A 15471-nucleotide genomic window follows, 5' to 3' on the forward strand; every position below is an offset into this window, starting at 1 on the left:
GCCATGGATTCACTGCTGCAGTGAATGCCTCATCCACAGCTAGCCTGGATATGTTCAGTCACAGATGTGAAGTTTTTCTCTTACCCCATCCTCTTTTCATCTGCTCAGCTTTCCTACCTGATATACTAATTAAATGTATAAATAAATTAAAAAAAAAAAAAACCACCCAAAACAAACCAAACAAAGAAAAAAAACCAAAATAGTTCAGAAAATTCAGCTGCTGCCTATTGCTCAAGGGCCAGACATTTGGAAGAGACTGGTTGCCCTCCTTTCCCATGTGGTCTTAGCTCTTACTCACTGCTGCACTTACAAGAATGGCAGAGTTAACATATTCCTGCTGTGGAAAATGTTAGATGATTGCATAAGCTTTATTTGCTAACATAAATCTCAGCTAATTTATGTATTTGAGCCTGCTTTGATTCCATGTGTTGTAACAAAGAGACATGTGTATTAAAAAGATTGTTATGCTCCATTCTAATACTTGGCTAGAACATTGAGATTTCTCTCCTTTAGGTCACTTTAGCATCGTCTGAATAAAAGTAACATCAGAATTTACATTAAAGATGCTCTTTTCTTTAGGACAAAGATACAGATCTTAAGAGGCAGGCAATGGAAATGACAGCAGAGAATGAGTTATGACCCCTTTAAAAAAATTATCACTAGAGTTTTGAAAATGCCATCACAAAGTATCACCTCAATCTTTACATCAAAGAAACCTATGTTTGGGATTTGAGGAAAATTTTCATGACAAAATTTCCCAGTTTGAAAGCTATCTACTAAACAGGAAATTCCAAATTAATTTGGCTATTCTGCTTTTCTTCCAAATTTCTTATTTTCTCAATCTTAACTGCAGATCTGGTCCACTACTGTGCTCATAATGGGATATTTTCTGTCCCTGTGGGTTATTTTTCCATTAAAATGAACCCAAAAACCCATACGCTCTTAAATCTTTGATTGAGTAAGAAATTCCATTACTGAAAGGATGTAGTCCAAATTTAAGTAATACGGGACATGAAACTTTGTTCATCCACCTCACCCACCCGCCCTGTTAATGTTTCACTTTTAGCTCCTGGTACTTATTCTTTAAGCATATCATAAGCTGGGGGGAGGAAGAACCATAGGTTTGCACTTGACTATTAGAAAACACTCAAAAATCCTTCTCTTCTGACTTTAGAATTAGAAGTATGGGCAAAAACTGATTCACAGGAAGTTCCACCTAAACATGAGGAAGAACTTTACCGTGGGGGTGACCCCACACTGGAGCAGATTGACTGGAGATGTTGTGGAGTCTCCCTCACTGGAGAAGTTCCAGAACCACCTGGACACACTCCTGTGCTGTGTGCACTGGGATGGACCTGCTTGAGCAGGGAGATTGGATCAGGTGACCCACTGTGGCTACTTCCAAAATCACACATTCTGTATGAAACTCTGAGAAATTCAGGGATATGTTTGTTTCTTTTTCTCTACACCAATATTATATGCACATTATGAAACCACCAGTAAACTGACAACTTTTGTTGTTTTCCTCCCAAGTGGATTAATGCATCATAAGGAAATACCTGGAAAGCTATCTTTTTCTAATGGAATGCTGTTGGAAAATGTAGTTTTGGTATAATACAGCTCAGTTACCTAATCAGTCATGGTTCTCCGACATGAAATGAGTGCTTTTAAGTGTGACTATGCATCAACTTGTGAACTTCTAGCAGAGTGTTCTGGTCCTGAATGTGAAATATTTGAATTTCAAAGTGTTAACACAAAATGTTCAATAATGCTCAAGAAGCTGTTTGAAAATTACTTTTCCAGCAAATATTTTGTTTTAGATGCATGAATATTTCCAATGGAAACATTGCACCAAAAAGAAATTGTTTCTTATCAGCCATATGCATCCAGTATTTCCAAAACTAGGAGCTTAAAAACTCCTATGTTGAATCTCTGAAGACTGGGAGCTTAAAAACGCATATGTTGACCCTCAGAAAATCTTTAGAAACTTTGTACATCTGGGATTAATTTAATTTGCTTTCTGGTGCATGTGGTTCAGATGATTCTTTTATCAAAAGAATACTTATTAGTACAAAAGCAAATGATAAGATTCTCATCTTATGACACATAATGTTCACAGAATCACAGAATGGGTCTAGTTGGAAGGACCCACAGGGGGTCAACTGATCCAACCTCCCTGCTCAAGCAGGGCCATCCCAGTGATCACAGCACGTGATTGCATCTCAATGGTGCTTGAATATCTCCTTTGAGGGAGACTCTACAACCTTTCTGGGCAACCTGTTCTAGTGGGTGGTCACCCACACAGTAAATTTCTTCCCCACGTTCTGGTGGAATTTCCTGTGCACCTCTCACTGCCCATTGCCTCTTGTCCCATTGCTCAGCAGCACCGAGCAGAGCCCTGTCCCTGCTCTGACCCCTCCCTGCAGACACTGAGACACTGATGAGATCCCCCTCAGTTGTCTTTTCTCAGGCCTGAACAGGCTCAGCTTCCTCAGTCTGTCCTCGTAATAGAGAAGCTCTGGTCCTTTGATCATCCTTGTCACCCTCCACTGGATCTGTTCCAGGAGTTTCCTGTCTCTCTTGTGCTTGAGGAGCCCAGAACTGGACACAGACTCCAGATGAGGCACCAGGATGGAGCAGATGTGCAAAATTGTTACAGGTTTTGTGTAACATGCTGGTAATACTCATATGCATGTGTAACATGCTGGTAATATTCGTACGCAATTTCAGATCAAGAAAACTGCTCTCCACTCTTCTGATTGCTCTGTGCTCATTGCAGGAACTGGGCAGTGTGGTGCAGGGGTCCAGGGGCTGCAGGTGAACCAGAACATACCTGAAGGTCAGACCTAGTCCAGGAGCAAAATCAATAGAGGGTTATTAGTGGGGGGACAACTGCAGTAGACCACAGTAGGCACAGGAGTTGATCTGGTGAGAAGACTGCAGGATGCAGCTGATTTGGAGCTTGGTGGGGAGAATTAATAGTAATAAGAAGAAAAGGATGCATCCTCCAGATGGCTGGAATAACATATTAATTTTCATATAGCAGTCATAGAATGTTAAGGATCAAAAGGAACCTTACAGGTTATCTAGTCCCAATCCCGCTGCCATGGGCAGGGACATCTGCCACTTGACCAGGCTGCTCACGGCCTTATCCAGCCTGGCTTTGAACACTTACAGGGCTGGGTTATCCACAATCTCCTTGGGCAAACTGTTCCCATGTTCCAGCATCCTGACAGTAAAGACTGTATTCCTTATATCTAACCTAAATTTCCCCTCTTTCAGTGTGTACCCTTTTCTCCTTGTCTGTCTCTACAGTCCCTGATAAAGAGTCCCTCTCCATCTTCCCTGTAACCCTCCTTCAGATGATGGCAGGTTGCCCTGAGGTCTCCACACAACCTCCTCTTCTCCAGGATGAACAGCCCCAGCTTTCTGAGTCTGTCTTTTTAGGGGAGGAGCTCTGGCCATCTTACCAGCTTTGTGGCTTCCTCTGGACTTGCTCCAGCAGTTCCATGTCCCTCTTAAACTGGGGACACCAGGGCTGGACACAGTGATCCTTGTGGGGTCTCATCAAACCAGAGTATAAAATACTGAGAATTCATATCTAAAAATAATATTATGCTTTAGTGTAGTTACTGATTTGTTTGAGACAGAGAAAAATAGAGAGAAAAAAATAAACTTCAGGAGAAGTTTAAATATAAGAAACAAACCAAAATACTAAATGTAATATGTAAACCTCATCTTTTCCATGTTTCACTCTTCTGAGGAAGTTGTGTTCTTTATTTTATTTTATTTGACCTGCATTTTTAAAGTTCAGAAGTAGGCAGTACAGCATTAGATAAATTTAATAATAAATTACTTAATTCCTAAGTGTGACTAATATTCTATGATTGCTAAGATGTCTATTCTGTCATCCACTGATGGTTGTACAACCACATCCAAATATTTTTTCCTTGGTAAAGCCCTGACAATACTAAGAATTTTAGAGAAAAATAAAATGGAATAGATTCAGTATGTCACCTGCTAGTTTCACTCTTCTGCCTATGATATGGATATCATATTGTTCCATTGGGCATATTTGTCAAGGAAGAATATTGCTATTACTGTGGAGATTAAGGAATGACAGAAAAGCCCCCTAATCTTGCTAGATTTTAAAGAGATTTTTAGATAGTTGAGGCTGTCTAGAGTTTTCCTTTGGAAGGAATGCATATTCACTGTACAGATCTAAACACCACAGAGTGGTAAATGCAATCAGGATTCTCTCCCAAAATCCCCAAGCAGAGCCTACCAAAAAACAATAACTCTGTAAGCTAGTAAAGTACTCTGTCATCTAAAGGAGTGATTTATTGGAAACACTTGGATATATTTACAGATGCAGTCTGACCCCAACCTCTAAGTTTACATAGCTAGGATTTTCAAAGCTGCCTGTGTTCTACAGAACTTCTGTACAACTACAGCTGCCTTCTCTTGCTGGCTTCTGCTGCCTTGTGTGGGTGAGCTTATCTGAAAAAAATATTTCCTGTTTTAAGAAAAGACCAGATAACAGAATTCTAGTCCAGAGAACACTTTGTTGAATAAGTCAATAAGATATCAGTTCTTTAATAGTATTAATTTAATAGTATTAAAAACAAAGTTGCCTTTCTAACTGTATTAGTTCTAGACATATCTAGGCATATCTTGTCAGCTGTGTGCTTAATTTTGTTCAAATGCTGCTCAAACAGCTCAAACAGATGTTGAGAGGGTTCGTGCTCCCAAGATCCTTAGTCAAAATAGAGAAGAAAAACATGATGAAAGAATCAGTGAAAACACTGAAATCAGTGTTTGAAAAAAAACTCAATCCCAGTATTCTTCTGTTTACAGAAGAAGGCATGATTTGCCAAACCACAGCATTTCTGACTTTACCATAAATTTCAGCTTCATATAATTTATAGCTGCCAGTAGTTGATTTTTTTTTTTAAAGTTGTTGAAAAACGGCATGTTTTTCTTATCAGTAAGGCACTAAATTGTAATTTTTAAAAGAAAAATTATTATAAGAACAATTATATATTTTGTTCTATATTTTACCTGCAATGTAATTGATGATGAAAATTTGAAATGCCTTCATTCATTAAAATAGTTTTTAAAGATTGATAGACTTATGAAACAAGCATTTGGAATTTGGAATTTCATCAAACCCATGGTGTCAGATTTAATACAAGCCTCTCAAGCTGGGAATGTAGTATTTCAGCAAGATACTTTTAGCTTCTGAATATACCTGTGTGGACTTTTTAAAAAAACATGTAATAATGAGATCATTCAACTTTGTATTAAGAAAGATCAAAACTGAAAGAGAATTCACTAGTGAACTGGGAGAAAAAGAACCCCAAAGTCCAGCAGGCAATAAATAGGTCCCTAAACAAATACCTTGAACAAATATTTTCTTAACTTCAAAAGAATTAGCTCAAAGTACCATGAGCTGTATGGCACACAAACTCCTTGCTGCAGGCATAATTGTACCATAATACACTGAATACAGTCAAACATTGCTCAGTGAAAATAAGTATCTTCTCCATGATCACTTCAACCTGAAGAAATACACACTCAACAGCTCTAGAAATTACTCCAGCCCCTGAGCAGGAGAGGGTTGCACATTCCTTCTGTTAAGACAATTTTTCTTTGCCTGAAGAGGTCTAAAACAATTTGTAGGTGAAACTGAATGATAGACAGGATAACAGTGTGACTTGCTATCCCTATGATATGTTTTTCAGGTGGCAGATGCATGGAGGGGTCTCCATTTCCCATTGAAACCAGGTATAATTTACATGGAAAGTGGCTGAATAAAAGGCATAAGTAGAGCTTCATGCAGGAATCTGGGCTGAGTCCAGACATGAAGGCTGGCCTACAACGCACTTGTCTGTGGGCTCCAGCAGGATGCAATAGTTAATGTCTATTAAGCTTTTCTAGTTGAGAAAGCATTTGGAGGTGTCTACCAGTATAGCTTAGACACATGGGATCTTTGAATGTCAGTGTAGCTGTGTAGCTGAACATTTTAGGCGCTTCTATGATTTAGTAGCAGGGAGACTGATGACATTTTACAAATCTGAGATGTTCGTGTGCCTAAATATTCATGATAAATTTTCATCCTCCAATAGGAACACAAAGGGAAGTTTAAATCAAGTTTTTCTGCTTCAGTTCTCATTATTTGCAATGTCTGCATGACTGCTATGATGCTGTACTTTCCTCAGATCAGTCATTACTGGTCTGAGGGAGCCATTATTGTGTTTTCATATGGCATTTTAATGTTTCAGAAGATTTAAATCCACTTAAAATATTTTAAAATGTTGAAGACATCATCATACAATTTGGTGACTTCACCAAATCTGTTAGAGTGGAGTAAGAGACAACTTGTTCTTCTGTGTCTTTTTAACAACAATGATGAGCATTTTCAGTGTACACAGTAAATGCACGATGATATTTTAAAATATTGTAAATAGACCATTTCATTGTTGCTTTCATTTTAAACTTCAGAAGTGCTGATTTTGGCATGAGTTCACCACTCACAAACACAGGAATATTTTATTTCCCTGGTGACACGACAGTGCTAAGCTTTCTTGCGACTTTCACTTTATGGAGATACCTGAAGAGAAACAGTTTCATCAGTAATCAGGCTTGGTTTTAAACAACAGTTGAAAGTGTGGGTTTCAGGATATTGTAATGTCTGGCTCACTTACTTTGTTCTTTCTCTGAACCATTCTCTATTTTTGTATTTAACTTGTTGTCAACACATAAAGACAGTAGGCTTGAGATGAAAGCAGGAAATCTCCCAGCTTTTCTTTCTGGAATTAATTTTCCTGTATTGGGTCAAGATATCAGAAACATACAGAGTTTTAGAACATGCCAACAGGTGCTTTTGAAACTAAACAAGCTTAAAGATCAAAGATCAACTCAGGGAGAGTGAGTAATTTTCCTTTTTTTTCTTTACCTTTTTTTTTTAATTTCAGTCTTCAGCTGGTTGGTTGGCTGGTTTGGTTTGAGGTTTTTTGCTTTCTTTTGGTCTTAATTAGACTCCCTTGCCATTTAAAACCAAATATCATGAAAAACACTCCACTAAAAACTAAGTACAGCTACATTCCCCTTTTAATAACTGTTGCAGAAGCATAGCCTGGGCTCCCAAGAAAACAGTTAGCCAGGGAGCTGGTGGCTCCTGAGGAGTTGGAACTTCCAGAAACCAGTTCCATACTGACCACCCCAAGGGCAAGGGCAATTGTCTTTCCAGCTGCATGACACAGAGGAGTGTGCATATTCCCCACCTTAGCTAGGAACACATCGGTCCTTTGGACTTCTGTGCTTTTCTGCTATGACACAATTTAGAAATTGTTCAATTTATCCAACTTAACAGTAACACTGAAGAAACCTCTTCTTTTGTTTGCTGTGCTTAGGCCATTGTGACTATGAAGTGTTGTGTCTTTTGAGGGCTTATAACTAGCGTCAAATTCTCATTATCTTCTCCCAGGAAATTATTAGGTTGAGGGGCTTATAATAAACTTGTGGTGTTTGCTTGTGCTAGAGAATGCATATTGAACAGGACTGCTTTGTGCTGGAGTACAGGGCAGGGCAGCCATAACAACTTGTAGCCCATGGAAAATTCCACCACCTGCCCCTGTCCCTTCAAAACTGGTGGCTTGGTGGAAATTGCCTCGATGCCTAAGAAGGAGCGCAGTCACTGCCTTTTTCTGATAGCTGTAGGATCACAAAAGAATGTGTGGCCTTGCTCTTTCTATTGTCACAAGATCCAGAAGAAAAGTGTTTGGAAACAACACATGGGGCCTGGTGGATAGCACTGTTGATAAATAGAAGGGCAAGCCCAAAAACTTGATCTGAGCTGTTGAATGACAAGAAATATGGAGAGGGTCAATGATTTAAATTCTGTTCCTTGCCATTCAAGAAAGAAAACCAGAAACTGTGATATTTTACTTGCTCTGTAACTACATTACATATACCTGTATGAATAGGTTCATCATTACCAGAGATCTGAACACCAGTTTTTCATTTGGAAATAACAACTCAATACCTTTGCTGAAAGGTTGGGGAAAACCCACAAATTTTATATTAGGTGACTAGGACAGGGAAATAAAAATAATAATAAGGCACTGAAACTCATCACAAATAAATGGATGAACTCAAGATATTAACTGAGGATGATTAATTCATGTTGTTTCAAACTAAGCATAAATGGAATAAGTGATGATGTTAACACTTCCACAAAACCAACAAAATGTTTCACCTTATCCTAGCAACCCTAAGTAATTTTCTGTGTGCATTGTGCTATCTTAGCTGGTCTGACACTGGCTATGTCAACTGTCATTTTCATATGCAAAACATATGTATACATAGTATTTCATCCTTTTCCTTTTGCATGAACATCTACACACCATTTAGTGCAGGGTTCTCACCATGCTTTTTTTCAACAATCAGGTATATTGTAGCCAAAACGTTAAAAGATTGTTTATACTCTATTTAGCCTGATTGTTTGCTTGCTCCTGTATTCAATATCTGGGGTCTTTACTTTAAAGTTACACCTTGTATGGCAGACTACCTTTGATGTTCTGCAAGCCAGAACTCAGAATGAAGAATTCTTTCTAAAGTATCCTCTTTCATGCTTTGTTTCTGCCTTATTTAGCACAGAAAATTACCTATAAAGGATAAAATATCAAATAAAGTAGAAGAGTTACAGGGCAGATTCCTGACATTTTGTCAGGGCAGGGATGGTAGCTCAAATGAAAACAAATTAACACTTAAAGTGATATAAGAATTTGGGCTTTGATTTCCTAATTACTCATTCCTACCTCAATGTTTCAGAGCAATAGCATTTCTCAAAGGTGACTTCTTTTTTCATTCTGCCTCTAAGATCTCTTTTTTCCACATTCTCATAAAAAACCCAAACATTTTCTTAAGATTTTTTCCTTCCCAATTGTAACCCACTACTGATGAGATAACTAAATTTCTTGAGAGACTGTGTTGAATTTTTTTTTTTACCTAATTGCTCATTTTTCAATTATCTGTGACTTTTTAAAGATCTATAGTTAAAACAAAGTCAGTCACCCTCAGATATCTTGCAGAGAGCAGGAAGATATCTGGTCTCAAAAGTATATTCTGTGTTGCTGTATCTGCATTTAGACTGAGCAAACAACGTGTGAAAAGATGCTTGCAGAAGGCACCCAAATGATGTAACAGGTGAGGAAAGACAGACAGACAGACAGAAAGAGGGAAGGGAAGGGAAGGGAAGGGAAGGGAAGGGAAGGGAAGGGAAGGGAAGGGAAGGGAAGGGAAGGGAAGGGAAGGGAAGGGAAGGGAAGGGAAGGGAAGGGAAGGGAAGGGAAGGGAAGGGAAGGGAAGGGAAGGGAAGGGAAGGGAAGGGAAGGGAAGGGAAGGGAAGGGAAGGGAAGGGAAGGGAAGGGAAGGGAAGGGAAGGGAAGGGAAGGGAAGGGAAGGGAAGGGAAGGGAAGGGAAGGGAAGGGAAGGGAAGGGAAGGGAAGGGAAGGGAAGGGAAGGGAAGGGAAGGGAAGGGAAGGGAAGGGAAGGGAAGGGAAGGGAAGGGAAGGGAAGGGAAGGGAAGGGAAGGGAAGGGAAGGGAAGGGAAGGGAAGGGAAGGGAAGGGAAGGGAAGGGAAGGGAAGGGAAGGGAAGGGAAGGGAAGGGAAGGGAAGGGAAGGGAAGGGAAGGGAAGGGAAGGGAAGGTCATAGGCCCACACTTCTGATAAGTGAGAAAGAAACAGTCTTTTATTCCAGAAATGGATGATGATGATTTTTCTTGGCTGCAAGCAGACCACATTGGCTTTTCTGCTTCTGAATTTTGAGCCGTACTGGAGCTGAGTGGATCAGCAGTGAGAGAGTTTTGATTTCTTTTTTTCTTTTTCTTTCTTTTTTTTTTTTTCATTTAATAGAGATAATGAAATATTAATTAGAACAAGAATAGAACACCAGCTTTCCCTTCTCCTAGGAAACTGCTATAGTCACTAGAGCATGAAGTCATGAAAAGCATTACCATTTGCCATGAATATTCAACTACTCCACGCAAAGTGAAAAACACTGGGAGGACAGAACAGATTTCCATTCCAGCACTTATGATATATGTTTTTCTTTCAGGAGGTAGAACACGTGTGTTTAGAACATGTGTTTAGATCCATCCTGGAAGACAAAGAGCTAAATCTCTAGCTCCTGCATCTCAGTGTTGGTCCAATCTTTTAAGACAAGTAAAAAGGCAAACAAGGAGTTTTTAAGCCTCTTTTTGCTTGGAACATAATCTGAGAGAAACACGTTATTGCACCTTGAGAAAACACCAGCATTCTCAAGAATCATAGTTAGGACTAATTGCAGGGAAAGTTTGCAGACAATGAGTGGAAAAGAAAGCACTTTCAGGCATGTTCTGAATAAAACTTTAGGATGCTTAATATTCAGACAAGATATTGGCTGAGAGCATTAGTGTTTTCTGAATGAGCTTCCTCTTGAGTTGTGTATTGCAGAAATTGCAAGGACAGTGGTTTCACTGGCCTCTAAACAGAAAACTTAAATAGTAGGAAATAAATTGAATACTTCCTGCCATTCCTTGGATTTATTTCTGTAGTGTCCTTGCAAACTGCAAGATGATGCTTGCACGAATGACAGATGTCTAATATCAAGACTAAGAGAATCAAGATAAAAATGCTTTTATAGATAAAATTTTTCTGAGTTAATATAGATCTTGTTGAAATCACTGCAGTAGACTCCTACCATCAGTTCCACTGTTTGAGAATAAAAAGTGTCTTGCCACCATTTCCATCTATACTGTGTTTTTTACTGAAGCAAGATTTATATAATTTACTTCCAGTTCATCCTTTTTTTGGTTCTATTTGTGTTAGATTGAGAAATGCTTTTTGCTTAAGGCCAAGGGTTCTTAATTTCTAATGTGTGAAGATTTTTCTTCATGTTTACATCATAGTGTTTATTCCTTTGTGTAGATTTGAGAAATCTGAGGCTAATAGAACACAAATTCTGGCTTTGGGACAAGGAATTTGTAGGTGACTGTGTTTCTTTTTTGTGTTTGCACTTCATGTTAGTTTTTTTTTTCTTTTGTTTCTTACAAACTCAGGAAGCACTAAGAATGTAATTCCTTATATAAACATTCAGTAGTATCAAAACACAGAATCCCAAAACAATATTGAAGCCTATCTATAGGCAATCCAAATTTCTTTAATACTAAGCAAATGCAGAGCCTTCAACAGAAATCCAAATTGCACAGCAGAATGTAACCAGTTCTGAGCCTTTTTCTCTCTCCTCATCAAGCAGGATAACTGGCAGTGTAACAGCTGCCTATACATATTTCAAAACTGTGAAGAGCAAGGCTAAAATTTATTTCAGTTTATCACAGTTTTTTCATTGACTTACAAGGTTTCTGGATTTCATTCCAAGAAAGGTTAATGGTTAAATCCATATATATGTTTTAACAAGAATTAGAAAACCATTCAGACTATTAAGAAAAACAATCAGAGCTTCTAATATCTGCTGTGATGGTGAATATTGAAACAAATTGTAATATTCCCATTGCTGAAACTGAAAAAATCAGTAAACATTCTTTGCAGACAAGGAGGAAAACAAAAAATATTATTCATGGGAAATGTTGTTATGGAGCTAATTCTGCCTCCCTTCAATTTATTATTGTAGTGTTGTTGCAGTGCTGTAGTGCAGCAGTTATATTGCAGCAGTTTTGTCACAGTTATATAAGAACTATGTAAACTTATATGTATATAAGGAACAACAGGTCTTTCAATATACAGGGTAACTGTTGCAGGTTTTTCAGTGGTAAACTACAAACATACCCTCTTTTATTTCATTAGAAAATATAAGGATTAACACAAAAATATGGAAAAGGAGCTGCAATTAAATAGTGCTTGGTGATACAAATTACCAAGGTTGTAGTTTTATACCAAAACCATTATTCCTTTTTTTCTCATATGGAAAGAAAGTTTCACAATACTGTTTTGTGCTTATTAAAAGCAAGACTGAAATGTAGTAGGTACTCCAAATCTGGATGTCTCATATTAGGTGTGAAGAGGATAAGAATTTTCCTGTCCAAGCTCTGGACAAATTGCAGGTTTATTTAAAGACTGCCAGTCTGCAATACCTTCCTTAGGTGGGAGGATCTTAAAATCCTTCTGTAGCTCTATTACTCTGTGTTAATATGCTATTTCAAATTACTATAACTTACATATCATCTGAAACTCCTAGTCCCAAATTTAAACCCAATTTTGGGTTTAAAGAATTTAAACCCAAATTTGTTTGAAAAATGTACTGCTTATGTCTGGGGAAGAAAAAAAGAAAATTAGAAAAAAATTTTAGGAATGAATAATCAAAATCAGGGAAGAAGTAATAAAACATGAAAAAAAACAAATGGCCTATATCAGTGCAGATTGTCTTAATACCTTTCTTATGTAATTTTCTAGGCAAAAAAAACATAATAAAATTCAGAAGGCTCTTACGTTCCTACTGTGCAGTTGGCAATCACAATACAAGCAATTCCTTGCCAGAAGGAATTGCACATGCACCCAGCTATGATGTTGCAAACCAGAAGATATGAGTATTCTCAGTAATAAGACATACACCTGAAGAGAACACAGGGTATACTTCAGCCTGTGACAAAGGCTAAAAAGTTTGTGCTGCCTTTCAGCACTCAGACAAAGAAATGTGGAGATAGCAACCAAGGTGGTATGCAGAAATTTTTTGCAATATGAAGCAGAAGAAGGAAGGGAAACAAGATCTGAAGAAAGAGGAGATAAGTAACATCAGATTGAAAATACAGTGATATAGTATCTTATTGTCTAAGTGAATGGATGTATCACATATCATAGTATGTGATCTGATAATTTGGTATTTGGCTCTTATAATGGTCCACTCTTTTATTTCATTAGCATATTCTGAGTTTATTGCTTTAACATTGCAACTACCTGCTTCTACAGTCAAATTTCTCGAGAATTTCCCAGAAGTCATGCTGGAAGAGTTAAATTCCTTTAGTTTTATTCTGTGTTCTACTGGCTGTTTCTCTAGTCTCCAGAAGATATCCTGGAACTCTTCTATTTGGTATTCATGAAGCTTGAGAAGTGTAGACTTTCAGCATTTATTGTTGTTTTTTTCCTTTTTGTTGTTTAGCTGTACTTTTAAGGAAGGTTCATCTTGTCACTGTAAGTAAATTTTTCTTTTTTCTGTTACAGCTTCCACAACTTTTCTTCAGGAATGTTTATCAGAAGTTGCCTTCTTGTATTAATCTACTGGTAGTTTTCCACCTGATCATCCGCTTTCCTTTCTTTGCAAGGTGGTCCCTTTTACTCTCACAGATTAAATGAGTAGGTGGATCTGCATCATTGTCTTGGTCTTTGCAGCCCACAGAAAGTTCTGACCACTTTCCTGAAATGTGAGATAGTCCTCTGCACCTCTTACATCTTTCTTCAGATGCCAATCAATCTTCTGTATTTTTTTCTTATTTTTGGCCAACTAACATACAGTTCCATGTACTGATTTCTGACACACTAATTTCTTTTGATCTTTACATGCATACACATTTTCATGGTTTTTTTTCTGTCCTGCAAATTACTAATTTTTTTTCCTTCTCCAGGCTCTGGGCTTCTCTTGTTGATCCTGATATCAAAACGGAAAGTGGAAGGGGTGGAAGAGATTGAGTGTCCCCTCCCTTTGCAACCATAATTTAAAGCCCTCTTCAGCAGTTTACCAAGCCTGAAGTTACTCTTCCCCTTCTTGAATAGATGGACCCCCCCACCAGCCCTGGAAAAGATATTTGAGCAAGATACTCAAAGGTTATATATACAAATATACATGGTTTAAATCATTAGTTCTTCTGTGAAATCTTTGTGGCTCTAGCACCTCCTTTCTCAGAGTTTGTCCATTTTAACTCTTAGGGGTCTAAACCCTTTAGGAAGACCTTCCCTCTTTGCTTCTACATTTCTGCAGGGGTGGCTGTGCTGAGATCTCAGCTTCAGATATAGGTGTTCTGGGCTCTGTTTTCATATTTAAAAAAATAATCAAACAGCCCTGTTTGTATAAATTAAGATATACTTTCCCTAGCACAAGTTGTGTATACTTGCCATAAATCAGCTATTGGATGAGTGGCTCTTTAAGAAGAAAAACATCCATATGCTTTACAAAAGAACAGGGGTTTAAAGTACATACTAAAAAACATCCATTCCTTTTCAGCTCTCAACTGGTCAATTGCATAGATCAAAACAAGAGAAAAGTGAAGTACCCTGAAAACATTAGCTATGAGTTTGAATGTTTCTTGTTTTATTACCTGCAGGTCAAAATGGATTGTCATATTAACATGGAAAATAGAGAAACCCTAAGACTTAGCTTCCTGCAATTTAGCATATATTGGGCAAAAAATCAAAGAGAACATTTGTTTTATTGTTGAGATGACTGTGTAGGAGATGCAGATGCTGACCATCAATAATGTTGGTATTATTTTTAACTGAAATACTGTAGGATCATTGTAGACATATAGTAAAAAGATAAGGACTTCAGCCTGTAACTAAAATACAAAAGGCACTGAATAGAGGCTGGTAGCTTTCTTTCCATTTATGGTATAATTACAGCTGTTTTCAAGCAAGCTGTAACATGAAAAGGAGTAAAAATTCAATGTCAGTAATGTAATTTGGTATCATATATCAGTGTTTCTTAGCAACAACCCAGTAACGTTCCATGGAGGCCATGCTCAAATGAAGTCATATTGCATCAGTGGAGAATATTTTCTATGAATGTTTATGCTTCAGGTTTTTCTCTGAAAAATGGTGGATGTTACAAGAACCTTGCTGCTCCAGGTTGAAAACATTAATTTTTTCTTTGTTTTCATTTGTTTCCAAAAATCTACAGATAACTCAGCTGTGACAGTGTTCATTAAACCAAAACCTGCTTTAAAATACTTCTCTTCCCTTTACTATAAAGGAAGATTGTCTTTCATCTCCTGAGATCTCTCTTGAGTAACAGTCTTGGGATGGACCCATAGTGTTGAATGTGTATATGTGTAAAGCAACATTTGAAGGAAGAAGAAAGGGGGAGTTTTTTTCCCCCATATTCAAGATACGCCATCTAAGATATGCTCAAACCCCTTCTTTCTTAAAGTTCAAGCTGTTTTGGAAAACAGGTAAATTTTTTACATTTCAATAACTAGAGGGAAAATAATTTAATCAAATAATAAAACCAGAAAAATACAAGGAACAAGGAATATTAGAGATAGTTTGCTATCCTATTTTAATATTTTTATAATTTTATGACTCTATAGTCACAGAATCACAGAATCACTAGGTTGGAAGAGACCTTAAAGATCATTGAGTCCAACCCATGCCCCAAAACCGCAATTACCCCAATATACCCCAACACACTCATGAGTGCCACACCCAGTCCTTTTTTCAACACATCCAGGGGTGGTGACTCCACCGTCTCCCCAGGCAGAGCC

The sequence above is a fragment of the Passer domesticus genome, chromosome Z (genome assembly GCF_036417665.1).
Source record: "Passer domesticus isolate bPasDom1 chromosome Z, bPasDom1.hap1, whole genome shotgun sequence".
Taxonomy (NCBI): Eukaryota; Metazoa; Chordata; class Aves; order Passeriformes; family Passeridae; genus Passer; species Passer domesticus.